Source organism: Pteropus vampyrus, unplaced genomic scaffold (assembly GCF_000151845.1).
Source record: "Pteropus vampyrus isolate Shadow unplaced genomic scaffold, Pvam_2.0 Scaffold329, whole genome shotgun sequence".
NCBI classification, from domain to species: domain Eukaryota; kingdom Metazoa; phylum Chordata; class Mammalia; order Chiroptera; family Pteropodidae; genus Pteropus; species Pteropus vampyrus.
The window spans coordinates 847,870-855,111 of record NW_011889110.1 but is presented as its reverse complement, the minus strand read 5'-3'; positions in this window follow the sequence as shown (position 1 = coordinate 855,111).

The following is a 7,242-nucleotide window of genomic DNA, read 5'->3' as shown; positions in this document are numbered from 1 at the left end:
GTCCCTGCCGAGAACTCTCATCCACTCATCACTGGGCCTTAAATCTACTTACGCTTAAAACAACTCGAGGCCTCTCTCCTTCCTGTTTCTTTAAAATTCATCGGAAAGAATCTTCCCAAATCTCTGTGTCTATTCATCCTTCTCATCTTGTTTCAGCAGGGGGCAGTAAAATTTCATTTATTCTTCTTTCTTCCTCAATGCTTCCCACGGAGGTAAGACCAGCTTTCACTAATGACTTAAATGATTACCTTTGTCTTAAAGGAGCCCCTAAGTAAGACAAGAGTATTTCAGGATGGGTCAGTCATAACTGTCGTATTCCTTCAGGACATATGAGAGACCAAGAGTGAGCAGGAGCCCACAGGAGCTATATATATATAATACGTAAAGACCGAGGAGATGATTTTCAAATAGTGGAGCTATAATAGTCAAAACCCAAGACCCCAGGTCGGCAGTATGTAAGTGAGAATTTTCTTGAAAGTCAACTACGGATCCTAGGGAACCAGGGCAAAGGGAGCAGATGAAGGGGAAGGGGGTCCTGGGGTTAATCTTTGAGACTCACAATCAAAGCTAAAGACTTTCCTGTTGAGACAGTGAGAATTAAGACAGGTAAAGTTGTGTAATTACCACGATAGCAACGGCACATTTTCTGAGAACTCGGTGAATGTCAGTTACTGCTTCCAGCCCGTGACACGTTATCTAAGTGGGTGGCCTCACTTAATCCTCACGACACACTCTCCTGTGCCCTAATTGAGCCACTCTGTTCCCTGGGCCCTTCTTTTGAATATTCTTCTTTCTTGGCTTTTCTAGTTATTCCTTCAGAATGCACCTCGCACCTCGAAGATTGGTTCCTTTCCCAACCTTCCTAATTAGGTCAAACCTTCCTATCATAGCCTTTCAAAGCTCTGCGGTCCTCCCCCCTACAGCTTTTAAAATAGCTGCAATTTCACGCTTTGTAAAAAGAGTAGAGATTTGAGCTAAGATAAATAAGCAAAGTATCTAGCCTACTTTGGATGCGAGAAGTCCACAAACATCAGTCTTGTGATGGGTAAAGGGATATAGATGACACTACCATAGCAACGGGATAGCCATGGGGCCCAGAGAGTTTGCAAGAACTGTGTCATCACACAGTGACTTCATCAAGAACCCAGTCCACTTTCCCAGAACGGGGAGACACCCATCTTGCCCAAACTATGCCATGGCTGTCAGACTCTTCTGCTATGTGGTGACCCTTTACCTGCTGGAGGCAGGTGAGTCAAGACGTAGATTTCTCTAAAATCAGGAAAGAACATTTTTCCCTGTTCAGGGTTTGCACCTGGATCCAGCATCAAGGCCACCCTGGACTCTATTGACAATTTTTGCCTCCTTCTCTCAGGCCTCATGGATGCTGATGTTTCCCGACCCCAAGACCCTGTGTTATGGGAAAGAAGATTACTCCGGAACGTTCTCACACCACGGGCCGTGACAACATGTACTGGCAGCGGCAAGACGTGGGCATGGAAATACAGCCGATCCGCTATTCATGCGGCATTAATGTCACAGAGAAAGGAGAGCTGCCCTCTGAGTCCACTGTCTCCAGAAAAATGAAGTAGCATTTCCCGCCAACGTCCAAATCGACCAGCCCTTCACGGCCATCTCGGTACCTCTGTGCCAGCCGTGAATACACAGAGCTGCCCGAGCACCACAGCCTGCACACAAAGGGCAGTCACAAAGGCGAGGATGTCTCACCTTCCTAAACCTCTAGACTGCAGATGCCGTGGTGAATTTTTCCAGACTCCTCAGCCCTGAGGGGCCAGTGTTATCTGAGCAACACTGTCAGAGGAAAACTACCCCTGGGTCAGTCTCTCCCAAGCGGGGGGGTGGCCGAGCCCGCAGTCAGGCCCGACTTCTCCCCCGCATCTAACTGCAGTGTTCAGTTGAGGCCTGTACAAATTGTGTCCTACAAGATGAGTGGGATACTACGTGGCAGCTGCCTCATGGCTTCCTGCGGTAGAGCCTTTGCTAACTCAGAAGCATGAAAAGGTTCCTTTGGCTTTCCCCACAGGCTGTCTCTACCTCTGCCTGATGGTTCTTTCCTCGCTAGTAAAGCTCGTTTCTTCACACACAGCGTCTCAAAGTCCCAATCCCTCTTCCCACAACTTGTCTTCAAGCTCGGAATAACAGGAGGACCTGAACCGATTACTTTCTGTACTCTTTCTCTAGATTAATGAAATTTTAACTAGATCCACGTGAGACGCAAGGAACAGAAACTGTGGTTGCAAAGAAAGCTCTCCAACAACTCCCCGTATTCAGCCCCGGATGTCTGGAGCCCTCCCTGACCCCCAGGAAGCTATTCCACAGGTGGATGCTTCTTCCTACATGAATGCACTGAGTCTTAAAGGTGTCGGTCTCTATCCACACAAGACCAGATCTGGGACCTCAAATAGATCTATTGTTGCACAGGCCATGAACAAAAGTGCAGCTGTCAGCTAGGGGGCCCTATGTCTCCTAAGAAGAGGTGAGTTCTGGCCTCAGAGGCAGAACCTCTGCCTTGAGGCTTCCGGAACGTAAAGCCAGTCAGAGTCAGAGTCTTGGCCTAATCTCTTCATCATGGTATTAGTTATTATTTAAATATTCAATAGAGTGTGAATTGGACTTATCTGGTCACTTTCTAGTATTGCCGACCTAGTGAACCTCTCTAAAGATAACTTCCTAATCTGTAAAATGGAATCGATGACATGTGGCTCCCAGAGGTTTTATGGAGTCGAGAAAAATATCCCCAGCACAAAAGTTAGACTCAGTAATAAAGGATGTTGATATTAGCAGTAACGCTAGTAGTAATACTACTAGTTAACCATTTCGAAAGCTAAATCTTAATGAGTGATTACTGTTAACAGGCATTGCTATAACCACTTAACATAGTAGCTCATTTTCTCCTCGCAGCAAGTCTATAAGTACGTGCTTCTATTTGCACAAATTACAGATAGTAAAATTGAGGCACAAAACAGTTCATCGACTTGCCTAAGATGAGAGTAAATAGCAGAACCAGTATTCAAACCCAGGCAGCCTCGCTCTGGAGCCTTCCATGTTACCTGCTAACCCTGTAGCGATGGAAGTCGTTAAGGAGTATCACAAACCTCAAGAAGAACTAAGTCTGACTCAGACAGAATGCAAAAAATATAGCATGCACAAGCCCAAAAGAACCATTGTTTTCCCTAATCTGAATGGTCCAGGAAAGTCATATGACTCCCAGTGCTCTGTGAAGGGAAAGGAAGCCTCCATCTCTGCAGGACGTGGGACCTGGGGCCTGGCCAGAGACGGTGACAAGACACGCAAACAACCTATAGGCTGACAAGAGCCGGAAGAAGACCTGTTCCTTCTCCTATCCTGCCGTGCGTGTCAGGCTCCTTTAAGAAGCAGCCTTTTGTCTCCTGAGTAGATGAGGTCATGGAGCGCAAGGAAAAGTCAGATCCTGGGTTTCTAGGCTCCAGCTCTCCTCTTTCTCCACACCCCCCAACCCCGCCACTTTCTTTTTTATGGCCAAAACATTGGGCTTCCTGTTGGACACCGCTTATAACTTCTGCATCCTCCTTCCACGGGTCAGCCGGATGTCAGAGTAATCCAGAACCTCGATATCTAGAGATGTATGGTGCAGGGGGAGCATTTTTTTCAGTCTCTTTAGGACTTTGGTTATGACAGAATGTTCTGATGTGACCTAGTCCCACGGTCAAGGCTACAGCTGATCCACTGCTCCCTTCTTGCTGGCAGCCTTGCAAAAGATTCTCTGATGAGGGCAGTGTCTCTCAGAAGAAGGAGGGCTCCTTCCTGGCCCTGGAGGCGTCTTTGCACTTCTGTGCTGGCAATTCACAGCCACGTCCTCGGGCGACCTAGAATTTTAGTGGGAAAAATCATCTTCCTAGAAATAATGTCAAATAGCAGAGTCACGCCAATGACATTCGAGCTTCAGCTTCTTTGAGGTGACTAGCCTCCCCCAATTTCCTTAAAATGCTGTCTTTCTCCAAAGCAAGCATTTCTCAGAGCACTCAGCAGAGCCCTCGAAGGGAAACAGCTGCTGTGAGTCCTTGAATCAGCATCCGTCCAGATCCAATTCTATCTGGCGGACCCTCTGGCGGGACAGATCCGAATCATCACCGAAGACGTTTTAGCACCTGCTCGATTTTCCTAAGTTTCTGCACACCTGGTTGCTCCATTCCCTCCACCACAGCTGTTCCCTCCCTTAAAAACCAGCCCACGGAAAGAGAAAGGACATAGGCGTCACACGGCGAGCACGCAGAGATGTACAGCGTGCATGGGAAGGAATGGCGTTGACTAAGGAGGCGAGGGTGCTTGCAGAGGGGAATTTGAAGTCGGGTAAAAGGAGAAAATGGAAAAAGAGTTCCACGCGAAGTGTTCGGATGCAGCCCTCAGGTGTCCACGAAACACGACTCAGTTTACCGTAAGTCTCGTAAAAATTCAGAAGGCGAAAACCCGCCATATGAAAAAAGGTTATCGCGTGAGGAATATCGTAAAAGTCATCGACGCAAAGAAATGGCCGTGACGATTCTTCAAAAGAAGAACAATACGATTACGTGACCTGGAGAGATGAAACCATCACATTCTGCTAAGCCTGAGGCTTTTAATTCTTTTCTGAAGCAGTGAGGGAGGAGGGTGTGGTCTCCGGCCAGGAAGTAGGTGACAAGTGTTGGTATCAGAGACTAAATTCATCACAGTCCCAGACAGCATTCTTCATCTGACGTTGCCATGGGCAACAGGCTCCTCTCCTGTGTCATCTTTTGTCTCGTTGGTGTAGGTGAGTCCCAGGTGCAGGTGAGGGACCCTGTGACTGCCTTCCCAGGCTCTCACTACAAAACTTTTCCTCAGAAATGTGTCATCTGTCTCCCTTCATAACAAGCAGGCTCTGCTTTTATTTGATTGTTCTTTTTTCTCCCACAGGTTTCCAGGATGCTGTTGTCACACAGCTCCCCAAACACATGATCTCAGGGACAAGAAAAGAATGAACTCTGCTGTGTTCGCAGAATATGAATCATTTCACGACGTACTGGTATCGCCAAGACCCAGGGTTGGGGCTGCAGCTGATCTCCTCCTCAACTGGTCCCAACGCTATTAACAAAGGAGACGTCCCCGAGGTGGGTATCGTGTCTCTCAAAATGAACTGCAGTACTTCCCCCTGACCCTGGGGTCTGCCAGCACCAACCAAGCAAATCAAGGAGCGAGGACATCGTTCTCGAGATTCCTGACCCGTCAGATGTTCCCTCGCGAGCCTGCACCGAAGCCTTGCCTTGACCTTGACATCCCTCGCTTGTCTTTCCCCATTCCTGTCCCCACCGAAGACACCTTTCCTATTGTAATCGATGTCTTTGCCCCGGTCGGTGCTCCACTAGAGGGCATCAACGCAATGTGCATATTTTCCAAGGCAAACTTCAGTTTTCAGATCCAGATATAGGAAAACCCTGATGAAATTGAATGCTGGTCAAGAAAAAGTAACCCTCAGATCTGATAAGATCCTCAAAAGATTTTTCAGTGGAGTCTCTCAATGACTGATTACGTTTGTATAGAAAAGTAGGTAGCGTAGAGGGACTTTCTCAGGCGTGAATGTCTGAGCACCAGTGAACGAGGCGGCAGAGGATAGTGAAGAGTTTGCGGACAATATGTGGGCTCAGGATCACCCAGAGGGAGGAGGAAGTGAGCGGGGTTGAAGCAACACCAATTTCTTATCTCACAGTTCCTCATGTCACACATCCAGGCCCGTGGGGCTGCTTCTCTGCTCGGGGGTCTCAAAAGGCCAAAATCAAGATGTCATGTGGATGCATCCTCTCGTTCTAGAGCCCAGCTCCTCCTCCGGGCTCATTCCTACCCATGGCAGGATTCTGTTCCTTGTGGTGGGACTTCCGACCCTGTTTCCTCACTGGCTGTCGCTGGGGTTGCTCTCAGCTTCCCGCGGTCTCTCTCCAGCCCTCTCCATCTTCAAAACCAGAAACGCATATTAAATTCTTTTCATGCTTCAAAAAGCTCTCTGATCAGCTTCTCTGCTACCAGCTGGAGAACACTGTGCTTTTAAAGGGCTCGTGAGATTAGAAGAGACCCATGTGAATAACAGCCCGTCCGCCAAATATAATCACGGGAGCGATATCTCGTCAACTTTATAGGTCCCACCTACACTCAAAGGGAGGGGAGGATGCGCATGGGCAGAGGTCGGTGTGGGTCCTTCTTAGAACTCTGTCTGCCACACCAAGGGAGAACAAACGCCAAGAAAATCAGCACAGCCGGCCACCTGAGTCCCTCCGCTCTAGCAGTTTATCAGAGCAGCATCTCTGCACAATAATGGCGAAGCCAAGTGTGTGGGGGCCCCGCCCCTAGGAGCCCGAGCCCCACCTGCCCAGTTATCACCCTTTCCTCTGCATTTCCCATCATCCTCCCTTTTCTTACCGCATCTTGCCACAGACTTTAAGTCTTGGCGATCGAGTTTGTTTTCTGGTGCTGCTGTGACAGACTGCTACATGCTTAGTGGCTTAACACAACAGAAACTTATTGCCTTACAGTTCTGGAGGTCAGAAGTTCAGCGCAGGCCTCAGTCAGCTGGCGTTTATGTATTGAAAGGGCTACGTTTCTTTCCGAAGGCTACAGAAGAGAATCAAACTGCCTCGCCTTACCTTCTGGCTCGACTTCCTCTGTCTTCAAAGCCAGCAACGTTCCACCTCTCTGTTCCTTCTTCCATGTTCATGTCTCCCTCCAAACACAGCTGGGAAGGGTTCTTGGCTTTGAAGGACCCGTGGGAAGGGTTCTTGGCTTTGAAGGACCCGTGTCATTAGACTGGGCCCACCCGGATAACCCAAGATGCTCTCCCTAGCTCAAGGTCGGCCCATTAGCAACCTTAACCGCATTTCCTCTTGCAATCTAAACATTCACAGGTTGCTATGAATTGAATATCTCTAAGAGGCCATTATTCTGCCTGCTGCAGCAATATTCCACCAGAGGGCACTAATATATTCCTTACGATAAGCATTACATCTATCAGAAATGATAAAAGAGAAAGTTCGATAGACTCGAACACTGTGTCACTAATTAAAAGGAAACCCAATATAGCAGTATCTCCCGTGGGGTCTTTCTAAGGTTAACCATGAAGTATAGGAAAACAGAGTGACTTCCTCAGAACCCAAATGGCCTGAGCATAAGTAAAATAGGATTTGACATGAGGTGAAAGTTCTAGTCTACATCTTGGATCAGGATTGCCCTTGGGGAAAAAAA